This window comes from Hevea brasiliensis, chromosome 16 (genome assembly GCF_030052815.1).
Source record: "Hevea brasiliensis isolate MT/VB/25A 57/8 chromosome 16, ASM3005281v1, whole genome shotgun sequence".
In the NCBI taxonomy this organism is placed as follows: Eukaryota; Viridiplantae; Streptophyta; class Magnoliopsida; order Malpighiales; family Euphorbiaceae; genus Hevea; species Hevea brasiliensis.
In genome coordinates this window covers 18,787,990-18,801,615 of record NC_079508.1, presented here as the reverse complement: position 1 = coordinate 18,801,615, position 13,626 = coordinate 18,787,990, and the positions used below count along the sequence as shown (strand labels likewise).

At 38.7% G+C, this 13,626-nt stretch overlaps 1 non-coding gene across 1 annotated transcript; it reads left to right on the top strand.

Moving 5' to 3' along the window:
* The first annotated feature begins 1,045 nt into the window (after positions 1-1,045).
* Positions 1,046-1,152, top strand: LOC131175196 (small nucleolar RNA R71). Its single transcript, XR_009145358.1, has one exon. It is a non-coding gene; the product is annotated as a small nucleolar RNA R71 (small nucleolar RNA).
* Positions 1,153-13,626: the final 12,474 nt, after the last annotated feature.

Genomic DNA, 13,626 nt, shown 5'->3' with positions numbered 1-13,626 from the left:
AACTTCCAAAAACTTTCCAAACTGCTTGTCCAATTTGCCTTTCTGAAATCTCTGAGGAAAAGGTAGGGGAGGCTGGTATGGCTCTGGTAATTTCTTTATCTTCCTTGCTTCCTCTTCCTGATCTTTCTTAGCTTCTTCCTCCTTTTTCTCTGCTAAGCCTTTAGATTTTTCTATGGTTTCCTCTGTCGGTTCTACCTCTAGTTGTACTAGAGTTCTCCCACTCCTCAGTGTAACTACCTTACAATGCTCCCTTGGGTTCATTTTTGGTTGGCCAAGCAATTTGCCAGCAGCCTTGCTTGAAGAACTTGCTTGCTAAGTGATTTGATTTTCTAGCATATTGTTATGAGTAGCAAGTTGGTCCATTCTAGAAGTCAGCTATTTAATCAATTCATTTTGTTGTTGTTGAGCTGCTAGGAATCCTTCCATCATCGTTTTCATGGTCATCTTTGGTTCAGGTTGTTGAGGTTGGAGAGGTAGTGATGGATGTGTAAAGTTCTGACCTCTGTTCTGAAATCCAAGGGGTGCTGGTGGTTTGTACCCTTGTTACTTGTTTATTGGCTGGTTCTGCTGATTGGACCATGAGAAATTTGGGTGGTTCCTCCATTCAGGGTTGTAAGTATTTGAATATGGATTGTTTGGCTACCTCTGGTTGAAGTTTCCTCCATTATTCACATAGTTCATCTGTTCTGTGGAGGGTTCATTGAAATTGCTGTATTCTGAACTCATGTATCCTCCTCCATAGTTGTCCTTATGTTAACTATTTGTACCAACTATGTTGGCTTGCATTCTTTCGAGTCCCTTTGTGAGCTGATCAAATTAAGCATTTATCATGCTTAGGGCGTCTACTTCCAGGACCCCTGCAGTTCTCCTTGCATTTCTTCTTTCATTTGACTACTCATAATTATGGTATGCAACCCTTTCTAGAAGTTTAAGTGCTTATGTCACTGTTTTCTCCATTAGATCACCTTCTGTAGCTGAATCAACTGTGCTCCTTATAGAGGGTAATAACCCATTATAGAAATTTTTCACTAATAGCCAATCCTCTATGCCATGGTGTGGACATTCCCTCTGCAGGTCTTTATATCTTTCCCATACATCATAGAGTGATTCTCCTTCCTTTTGTCTAAAGGTGTTGAGCTCATGCCTCAATTTTGTAGTCTTTGCAGGTGGAAAATACCTTGCTATAAAAGTTTAAGAGAGGTTTTCCCAAGTGGTGAATGTTCCAGCCGATTGAGAAAGTAACCACTTCTTTGCCCTGTCCCGAAGGGAGAATGGGAATGCTCTGAGTCTTATTGCTTGATCAGACACTCCATTCATCTTGAATGTGTCACATAGGGCAAGAAAGCACTGGAGGTGATAGTGTGGGTCTTCTATTGGTGAACCTATAAACTGGGTTTGTTGAATCATTTGGAGCCATGCTGGCTTTAATTCAAAGTTGTTGGCTTCCACTGTGGGTCTAGAGACACTGGGTTGAAATCCTTGGACAGATGGAGCTCCGTAATCTCTCAAGAGTCTTAGTCTGTCATTATTATCGGCCATGGTTGGAATTTTAGGATCTCCTTGACCGTGCTCTTGATGTTTCCTTTCCCTCTTGATGGCTCTCAAAGTTCTGTCTATCTCCGGATCACTGTAACACCCTCACTTTAGCTAGTCTGTGCATTTGACTATTCCGGTGATTAGTGTCTATTCGGACAGCTAGAATGACTGGAACTATATGTAAACTAGAGTGAGGAGTCATAAATAACTTAAATAATGCAAAGAAAAATGAAGAAAAAATTTTAGAAATAAAATACAATAAAGTTAAATGAGCCAGTGCCCCGGCAATGGGTGACTAAACGAGAAGTTGCTGTCTTCATAGCTTGTAGCCCTAAACCCGAGGGAAATCCTGTGAAATAATTTATGGGATGTTAGAGAAGAGTTATGGCACCCTAGGTAGCATTAGAATGTCAAGAAAATGTTAGGAGAATTTTTAAGATCAGTACAGACAATTTTAGTCCGTTAAGCAAAACAAAGGGCATTTTGGTCATTTCGCCTTCAGAGACGATTTTTTGACTGACTTGTCCATTTAAGTACGTGAATTATATAACCTAAAATATAAATAAATATTGCTAAAAATTAAATTAAAAGTGAGTAGAAAAGAAAAGAAAAGAAAATGAAATAAAACTCAAATTATGACATCATTATGATGTCATTAAAAACTCTCCACCAATCACCATGAGACAACCATTTAATAAACAAATAAAAAGGAGATAAATGAGTCAAAAAAATGAAAAAGCCATCTTCTTCTCCAGCCATTCTCCTGTCCAGCCCTCTCTTCTCCATTTTCCTCTAAAATTCTTTCATTTTCCTATCATTAAAACACCATTTCAAGCTTCCGAACCATTACCTTCCTTCACAAAAATAGTTGGCAGCCTTGTCAAACCTCCATAGCCAGCCAAAAAACCCAAGGAAAGTGGGAAGAAAAGTGAAAGGAAAATCTGGTTAGCAGCCCCAAAGAGGTGAATCAAGTGTTGGGTTAATTGAAGGTTGCTTGGAGCTAGAAGAATAAGGTTAGTGCTAGAAATTCTCTTGGAATTTAAAGTTTATCCAAGTTGATTTAGGGTTTGCTAAAATTGGGAATTTTGAGTTGTGACTTGAATTTGATGATGTTGAGGTTGATTATTGACTATTAGAAGTGCTATGAATGTGAATTGAAGTTTAGAAGTTGGGTGATATTGAAAATTGGGAGTGTTATTCTTGTGCAAGGAATTCTGGACCTATGAGTCCAGTGTGTTTAAATGAACATAAGTAGAGCTAGACAGCTTCAATTGGTGTGAAGACAATTAGAGATGAAATTTAAGATCTTAAGCCACATTTTTCATGGAGAAACCTTACCCAGAAAACCAACTTAAGTTGACCTAAAAATTGCCTCAATCTGGGTAACACACAAGCTATCCCTGGAAAATGACCAAATGAACAGTATTTGTTCAAATGGTCATAACTCAGTATAGAAATGTCCAATTGACCTGAATTTTAAATGAATAGAAAGCTTAGACAATTTAGAACAACTTTCATGAAGAACACCAACTCAGATTCTAAACTTAACCCATCCGAAATGCTAGCCAAAATCAGAGTACCAAAACTGCCAGAACCAATTCTGCCCAGAAATTTTGGGTAGAAAGCCATCCGGCCAGCCTAAAAGAAATTAGCATAACTTGAGCTAGAAAACTCCAAATTGAGTGATTAAAAAAGGGAATTAAAGAAGACACATAAAGGAACAACTTTGATGAAGAAAAGTTTGCCAAATTCTCACTGTAGCTTAGACCAATGGAACAGTAAACATAGGGCACCAAAACTGAATTTTTGAAAATACTTTTAGGAGGCTTTGAATTGCAATTGGCAATCAATGCCAACAAATATAGAACCCAAAATGTGGTATAATTATGTATCAAACATTTGTATACATATTATGTATAAAAAAAGTCAATAATTTGAGTGAATAGTAATATGTGAATAGTAACCCCAAAGATATAAGAAATAATAATAGAAATTAATACCTTGCATAATTAATGGCATATGAGAAACAAGAAGAATGTTTTGAGTATAATGGTTTATGAAAACCATTATTGTGAATTGTGATTTTTGAATTTGAGTGACCTTAAAACATTGAAGAATGTTTTAAGTACAATGGTACATGAGAACCATTGATGTGAATTGTGATCAATAGGAATGTATAAATTACGATGAGTGCATAAACAATGTATAATTATGATTTAGAAATTATGCTTTCATCTTAACTAGAATTAAAATGTTATAAAATATAAATAGAAAATATAATGAAATAATAAAACATAAGAACATTTAATGGTACTAGTGTGCCCATGTATTGCCTAGACAAGTGTGTCAGATTGAATAGATTGGCATGCCAATAAGGTATTGTTTTAGCAGTACTACGTAAGGCTTTATGCTTGTATTTATGGCTTTATGTCCGAACTCATGGCTTTTATGACCGATTACTTGTTATCATGGTTTTAGCCATACTGACATATTATCATGGCTTTTAGCCATATTGACTGCATACGTGGTTAATGTACTAAGTTTACACATCCATGGTCTGACGGCCCGAGACACTGCGGTGTCTAGTGTCAACGACCCGTTATCCAGTTTAGTCAACCTGTCATAGGTTACTTGGGCAGTGAAATTTATTGCAATAAGTTAAGAATATTAGCAATTAAAAATATTGGAAATTAAATAAATGAGTAAGAAGACCAAAAATAAATTAGATTAGTTATTTAGTAGAAAGAATTGAAATGAACTAAACTGATGTTAAAAATCTATCTATTATGAAATGACTCTAAGAGCCTTAGTTATTATGAAATAATCAAAGATAACCTAGAAAGTATTAAATTAAATGATACAAAAGATTAGTAATAGAATTATAATTTAAATAAATATTACAATGAACTATGTTTTATTTCCATCTGTATATTGTATATTATTTTTTTTGTTATATTATCGCACCACTAAGCAGCAATGCTTAGCGTGATGGATTTGTTTCTCTCATGCAGGTACTGAAGCTAAAACCTAGTGGACATTTGACTAGGATTTTTGAAGTCCAGATCTGCAGAGTATCAAAGGTTGTCACCTCCTCAACAATGCATGTAGATAGGACCCATATTAGTCATGTCATTTATTTTGTATATTATAAATATTTCGTATGTTGTAATGTAAACTAAGAATTTGTAAGTAATATTTATGTGATGTAAATTAATAAATTGATTAGTTCATATGTAATTAATTTGTATATCATATAAATTGTGAATTTATTCAATTACTTTGCAAATTATGTAAATTAATGGAAATATGAGAATTTTGATATGTGAATGGAGCATGAATGATAATGTATGGAAATGAATGTTAAGTTGAATTATATAGAGAATATTTGAACTAATCCAATGATTATGATTAATATGAATGATATTTTATTTTGAAAATATTATTGAATTTTCAAGCAGGTAAATAGTGAGACACGACAAACGGTATTAGAATAGGGGGAAACTCTATTGATTTCTCCTTAAAAAAATATTTGATATTAAAAGACAATGAGTTTAAAATGATTAAAGGAATAAAGTAAGATAAGTTAAAGTGCTCCGACACAGAGTGTGACATGCCTTGCTCAGCTACATTGTAGACGGTTAAGGGGTGTCACAATCACAGTCCAAAATTTCTTCTTCTAGCCTTGTTCTGGTCATATACCAGATCGGGTACCTAAGAGAAAAGAAGAGAAATACAACTAGTAAAATAAAATTAGATAATAAATATAATTGCCTAAATTAGCTAAATTGCTTATCGCTTGATATTACTAAAGCCAAAAATTCCCCGACAATGGAGCCAAAAATTCCCCGACAATGGAGCCAAAAACTTATTTCGCTGGTTTTACAACCCCGTAAGTGCACGAATCGCTAACAAGTAATAAAGTGATGAGTAGAATATCGTTCCCACGAGGAATTTGATTAGTAAGTACTAATTTACACAGTAATTTTGACTGTCTAGGCTATCGAATATTTAGGGAATGAAGTTTGTTAACCTTAAACACTAGAATGATAAACTTAAAACGAAATTATTTATTTGAAACAATTCTAGAATTAAGTTTTCACACTTGAATTTTACTAAGGATGTTATCTTGTTTATTTACTAAATTGAGGATCATTTTCTTTGATGGAAATCAGTCTTAGGTTATCCTAAATCCTCTCTTAAGGCACTTAGGGTGTATTCTAATTAACTCAAACCCAACTTTCATGGTGATCAAATTAATTAAAATCCTTTAAGATCTTTGACCAATTTTGAACTTCCTCAAAGGTATCAGCCTATGTCTAGGTCAGAATTCCTAGGTTCAAGATCTTGATTTTCTAATATTAATCTTCACCTTTCAGTCCTTCAATTAACATCTACAATCATGGCTAAGTGGGTACCAGCACATAGCATGCATTAAGATCACAAGAAATTAAATCAAGGAATGAATCTCAAATCCAATAAATAAAACTTAGTGTTCATCCATAATAATAATTACAAGCATTACTCTCCCAAATCCAAAATAAGAAAACTACTCACTCATGGTGAGTTCAGCAAACATCATGATATAAGGTAAAAACAGTAAAAAGAAAATCATGTAGAAGAAATAAAACAATAAAAATCTGTCTAGGGAGATAAAATGAAGGAACCGAAGAGAGTTTGCAGCTTTGATCTTGTGGAGCTTCAGCTGGAAAACTCCTTTTGTTACTGATGTTTCTCTCCTCGAGACGGCTGGAGAGAGTGCAGAGTGTGGATTTCTCTCCTTCAAAACTCCTCAAAAGTGCTGTCAAAAGATAAAAGAGAGCCTCCCTTTTTTTTCTGATGTTTTCTCTTCTATTTATAATGGTTGCTCTAGGGTTAGGTCATTTTGAGTCCAAAAGGCTTTAGGAGTCTCATTTGAATTAGAAAACAAGAGCGGGAATTCGAGTTATAAAACTGGCTATCGCATAGTAAACGGCCCGTGTGTCACGACACGGCCCTGGCCGTGTCACCTGCTGGAGTAGAACTGCGGAGTCTTACATTGGCACAGAGAGTTACACGGGTCCGCGCCAACTACACAGGCCTGGTTACATGGACCGTGTCCTTTTGTTCCCATAAGATTCTTCAAGCTTGTGCCCGGTAGAGACTTACACGGGTCTCTGCAGATTACATGACCTATGTATTTTTATTTCTCCATTGGCTATCTGGCTTTCTTTTGGCAGAAGGTTACACGGGTCTGGGGCTTGGCTTACAGACCCGTGTACTTTGTGTCAGTAGCAATACTCAGTCTCTTGACCTCTCCAAGCTTCCTTTTGCACTCCTATACTGTGGGGCTTCACCCAAACACTTGAAATGATGCAGAAAACATGTAATTAGGGGCTTGACAATAGAAATTATAAAAAATAATGAAATCAACTACTATGCATGAAAATACTTGCCTAAATGCTATGAGATAGTATACAAATGTGTTTAAAAACATCTATACAATTCAAGTGTATCATTAGCCTTCTAGAATCTTTGAGGAAAAGATAAAGGGGGCTAGTAGGGTTTAGGTAGCTTCTTTTTCTTTTTCTCCTCCTCTTCCTTGTCCTTTTCTGCTTCTTTTTTTTCCTCTTTTGGTTGGTTATCAGAATTACTAGAAGTTTCTTCCACTAGTTTTTTTTTCTTCTAGTTTTTGGTCTTCTAAGATTCTGCCACTTCTCAAAGCAACCGCCTAGCAATACTCTTTAGGATTCATCTCCGGTTGACTTGGTAACTTACTAATGGCTTTGCTTGCATCTTATTGTGAGTAGCCAATTAGTTCATTCTAGAAGCTAATTGCTTTATCATTTCATTCTGTTATTGTTGCGTTGCTAAGAAGCTTTCCATCATGGATTCCATGGTCAACTTGGATTCAGACTGTTGAGGTTGACGTGGTGGTAGTGGCTGTGCTAAGTTCTGTCCTTTATTTTGAAAACCAAGTGGCAGTGGTTTATATCCCTGCTGCTTGTTAATGGGTTGATTCTGATAGTTCTACGAGTTTGAACATGCGAAGTTGTGGTGGTTCCTCCATCCAGGTTATAAGTGTTTGACTATGGGTTATCAATCTACCTCTGATTAAAGTTTCATCCATTATTCACATAGTTCATTTGTTCTGTGAAAGGCTCACTATAACTACTGCATTCTGAAGTCATGTGGCCTCCTCCATAGTTGTCGTAGTGTTGGCTGCTTAAACCTATTACATTGTCTTGCATTTTGTTAAGTCTCCTTATAAGCTAGTCAAACTGAGCATTAATCATGCTTAGAGCATCCAATTCTAGGATCCCTGTTGTTCTCCTAATATCTCCTCTCTCATTTGACCATTCAAAATTGTGATAAGCAACCCTCTCTAGAAGTTCAAGAGCTTCATTGACTATCTTTTCCATGGGGTCTCCTCCTATTAAGGAATCAAATGTACTCCGTGTATATGGTAGCAAACCATTATAAAAGTTCTGAACCAGGAGCCAGTCTTCTATGCCATAGTGTGGGCATTCCCTTTATAGGTCTTTATACCTTTCCCATGCGTTATAGAGTGATTCTCCTTCCCTTTGCCTGAAAGTGTTCAGCTCTATTCTCAATTTTGCAATCTTTACAGGTGGGAAGTACCTTGCTAAAAAGGCTTGTGAAAGATTCTCCCAGGTGGTGAATGTTCCAACTAGTTGAGAAAATAGCCACTTTCTTGTCTTATCTCTGATAGAGAATGGGAATACGCTGAGTCTAATAGTTTCATCATAGACTCCATTCATCTTAAAGTTATCGCATAAAGCAAGAAAGCACTGAAGATGATAATTTGGATCCTGTAACAGCTTCACACTAAGTAGTCTATACATTCTACTGTTCCGATAACTAGTGTCAGTCCGAATAGTCAGGATGTTTAGAACCATATCTAAGTAATCCAGAAAAGCCAAAAATAAAAATGAATAGAAATCACATGAAGGTGAAATGGAAATAAGAAAAATAAGCCTAATCGGTTAAATGAGCCGAGGTCCAGGTGATGGGTGACTGACCCAGGAAGCGATTGTGAGCTCAATTGCTACCATAAATTCGTTTGAAACCCTATGACACCCTAGGCCAAGGAATAATTACAAAACTATTGGGAATTAGAAAACCATAGAAATAAAAAGAAAACAAGCTCAAATAAATGAATCAGAATTCAAAGAGTTACCAAGCTCTATTAGAAAATGGATTAGAATCGATGAGGGGCATTTTGGTTGATTCACCCTTAGAGGTGACTTTTGACCTAAATGTCCATGAAAATGTATGAGATTAAAATAATAAAAAAATACTTAAAAATATAGGGAAGTGTAAGGAATAGAAAATGAAAGAAAAGAAATTCAAATTTAAATGGGATTTATAACATCATCACGACACAATTAAAAATTAAATTTTTATAAATTAAATTTTGACACTTATCTACATAAAAAGAAGAAGACAAAAGAAAATAATTAAACTAAAAATCTTCATCTTCTCTCTTCCCATGGTCAGCTACCCATGCTTGCTTCCCTTCCACCATTGTTAACTCTTACAAGCTTGATTTTCCTCCATTTCTCACCATAAAAACTCTAGCTCCCAACATTAAAGCGTGATTTTAGACCTTGTTAGAGTGATTGGGAATAAAAAGAAGAATAAAAAAAGGAGAATTGGAGAGCTAGAAAATTCATCAATTAAGGCATGTGTAAACTAGTTTTAAATTCTTAAATACTACTTGAAATTAAGTTGAGATGCATAGAAATTATAAAGAAAATGAAGAAATATATGTATGAATGATGGTGTCGACACCATATTTTGGCCGATCCCCGAAATCAATAAACTTTGAAACCGATCCTTAACACTGAGTCTCCCTTCGCCAACTAACCACATTTTCGATCTCTCCTCAAAAGGAATCTAATCAATATTAAGTCCCCATATCATTTAAAGCCTCACCGATCTCTCAAACCAATGGTCAAGTCCCCTGATCAGTCAATTATATTTCCAATCTTTCTTGTCAAACGAGATTGAACCAACATTAGGCCTTCATGCCACCAGTCTTATTACCGATCTCTCTTTTAGAAGTTTGGGAATAATAAAGTTAAGGTTTCGATCCGGTTTAATGATGATCTCGATCTTAAGTGTTCAAGTCAAATTTCCAATTTTAATCAAGTCCCGTTTAGCGTTGGTTCCCAGCCGATCTTATGCTTATTGTGTTTTCTGACCTCTTACACTTGGATTAATAATCACTTTTAGTTGTTGTTTTAATATGCTCAGACAATCAAGTGCTTATGCAATTTAGAAACTTTCCGATCACATCCAATCATTGAACAAAAGGGGAACTTTCATTTCATTTCAAGTTTATACAAGTCATTTGGCTAGAGGATCACCCCCAGCCTGATCTATATTTTGTTCGCTTCCTCTCTCACCCTCAGCCTCCTCCTCACTATCCTCACCTTCGTCCTGGGGACCCAGATCTACCATCCAAGAGAAGTCCTCCTCGGGATATCGCTTCTTGAGCTCGGCTAAGAGATCCCTATGAGCGTTCACATAAGCGCCGGCCTCCCTTGTCACCGCCTCTTCTTCTTTTGCTCTGAGCTCCTCAGTGAGGTGAGCAACTTCACCGACTCGGAGCGCCCGAACTTCTTCAAGAACATGAGCTCGCTCGGCCAGAACTTGAGCTTGCTCGGCCAGCTTATCCTCGTAGAACTTCATTCGCCCCTCAATTTCAGATATGTAGTTCTGAGCGGATGAAAGTTGGGATCGGAGGGAAGCCACTTCGTGACCCATCTTCTCTACCTCCTTACTCAGACGGTGAGCCTTCTCCCGGACAATGTGCTGGTTCACCAAACTCTCCACGTTCAGGCTCATTGTTAGGGTCAGGATGTCATCAAGATTGTTCGGGGATAACCTATCCCGATCCTCTTGAAGGCAGATCGAGGCCCCCAGGACCTTGGCTAAGCTCGGATTTTCTCGAACAGTCCGGTTCTTCTCCAGCGAGTGGATCAGAACTTGAGCGCCACGGGAAAGGGTCCTCACAGGAGGTTGAGAAGGACCCCCTTCCGCACTCGAAGCGACTGGAGGAGGTGGAGGCGGCTCTTCTTGGCGAGGAGGAGACCGAACCACTTCTATGACCGGTGGTCCCGAGGATTGAGACAAGCCTCCTTGCATCTCTCTAGGATCATGGCTGGGCATTTGAAGCAGCTCGGAACGCTTCATCTCCCGCACTTTCCTGGAGACCTCCCTCTTCCGCTTTCGGCTCTCCTTGGAAGCCTCGCCGCTTGCCATACCTGCACAAAGAAGAGGTCAGTGAGATTGCTAAGGCCCAAAGATCTAAGATATAGAAAATACCGATGCCGAGGTCAGAGAGCTGAAGCCCGTGATCTTCGCCAGTAATCAACTCCATTGTCCAGTGATGCAGTTCGGCTGTCACTGCATCCAAACAAGAGAACTTCTCTTTGGCAGCCTGATCTTTCAGTTCCATCACCATCAGGCCTTCTTCCCTATTCAGGGTGATGCACTTCGGAAGCAAGGCCACAGTGCGGCCAGTGAGGAAACCCTCAAAGCCATTTGGAATTTTGCTCCTCAGAATAAAGAAGCGATTCTTCCAATTCTTCAGGGAGGAGGGCAGATCGGTAAAGAGCCCACAATGTGGCTTCGCCTGGAAGAACCAATACTAGTCGTCCTTTCGACGAGTTAACCTATGTAGTTCGGCGAATACCTTAGCTGTAGGACTGAGTCCCTTAGCTCAGCAGAGGCCTCTGAAGGCTACTAGGATCCACCACAAGTTCGGGTGAACTTGGGCGATGCACACTTGGTGAAATTTTAAAACTTCCTTGAAGAAGTCGTCAAGAGGGAACCGCAGCCCGACTTTTAATTGTTCTTCGTATACCATGATCATATCGTTCTCTTCGAAGAAGTGATCGGCACGAAGATCGCCGTGACACTTAATCAACTCGTATGAATTAGGCCGAATGTTATACTCTTGGCTGAACGACTGTAGGTCGATTTCTTGAAGGATTGATGACAGTTCGTCCATGGGAAGATTTTCTTTCCCTGAAGAATGTACATGCCTTGATGGTGCTCCTTGCCCCCGAGCTGGAACAGAGGCCCTAGGAGGTTCAGGTCGCATACTTGGTCCGACCACCTCCACTTCATCAGACGACCACGAGATCTGAACTGAAGGGGGACTTGCTGCTCTCTGACCCTCGGCGCCACTCATTTTTAAAGGAAATAGAGAATTTAAACTAAAAGAATGATCAAAACCCTTACCGGAGCTTGATCGGTGTCGGAAGAACTTGAGAAATCGAGAGAATTTTGGAATCGCTCGCGGGATGCTAAAAATGACATAAGAGAGCAACTGGTTGACCCATCCCCTATTTATACCCGTCTGAGCATTTAATGCTCACAGTGTTCCAGGCGGTGCATCGGTTAGCGGGACTCGCCAGCTTTTCTGATACGTCTCACGAATATTCCAGAAATTCCATAATAAAAGAGATCGGCTAGTTACAGATCGGTGAATTAAGGCAGATCGGTTAAGGGTTATTCAGTTAGGAACCAGATCGGATAAACACATCAGAGATCAGAAAATAATCAATGCAATAATAATAAAAATGATAATTGATAAAATAAATTTTATTTACAAAAGGGTCAAATTACATCATTTGGACAATCTCCAGAGATCGGGTTACATCAAAGGTCGGATTACATCATTTGGGCGATCTCTAGAGATCGGATTACATTGAAAGTCAAATTACATCATTTGGGTGATCTCTAGAGATCGGCTTTACATCCCATCTAATAAAGACCTATGTCAAAGCCTAGTCTCGTGGCTGAATCAAAAGATGTGTTAGGCCAGCCATTGATATTAGACAAATGTATAGCTTAGATGGGGGGATTATGACTCTCATGAAGATGAGAGAGGTCGTCATCAATGTTATTGCTCGGAACTGAGCCGCTGTCGGGACACCCAATGTGGTGAGAAGCCAAATGAACTTCAAGGCGCAGTCACCAATGTTAAGGGGAATATTAGCAGTCTTCTCGCCTGAAGTCAGTTCACCGATTATATCGGTCGAACGATTCGAGATCGACACGATCGAAGTCCTCGATCCAGGTCGGTAAGTTAGTCCAGTTCTCTCACTGTCATCAAATGAGGTTATCATAATTTCCCGATCACTGGGATCATAAATTTTCAGTCGGGGAATAAAAAGAATAATCGGAAAAAGATCAAAAGCCACTATCATGGCCGGGACTACTGCCAGAGCAATTAGAACAGGAAATGTGAGAAGGAAGAGGAGAAAATCAAATGCGGGGGGCTTCCCGGTTGAAGGTATATATATAGGGAAAATCCGAGCATTTATTGCGAGCAGAAAACGAAGCATATGCCTCGGAAATCGAAGGAATAAATGCTTTGACTGAATCGGACCGGATGAAGGAGAAGATCGGAGTTGGAGAGGTCGAAAGAGCGGAGCCCGGCATGAGAGATCGGAAAAGGATCGTGTTAGAAAGACCAGAAGAGAGGGAAGGTCGGAAAACAAAGGGAATAAGACAACTCCCGCTAACTGTCATCATAATCAGAGCCGAGGTAGTTAAAGCGTCGTAGACGAAATCTCCACTGCATGCCCCAAAATCGCCCGCATTACTGATATGTGCCAGAGTATGTCATGACAGTGCTGTACATCCCAATCTTCACCGTTGATCTTACTTGTAAGGATGAGCCCGGAGCCCTTGGATCAAAGAAGAAGACGACAAGGCCAGCGTCTTTCACTCCCAGCCCTCAGATTGCCCTTGACAAGAAAATTTTGGGCCGTCAGATTAGAAGAGAGAAAGGATAACTATTCTGAAAGGGATCTCAACCGGTCGTTATGATTCTCTTTAATTCTCGAGCCTCAGATCATGTCCTTTAAAATCCTAACCCTCCATCTCCCTCAAAATAAATCCTGACCCTTCATGGGGAGCACCCGGTTCCTATAAATACCTGCATGAAAACTGTTCAAGGGGGAAGAAAAAAAGGGTGGTAACTATAGCGGAAGGACTCTGAAACTTAATTCAGTTCGTTACTCTGCATTTTTAAGCTTTTATAAGAAAAACTTTTGAAACCAGTTTTCTGAA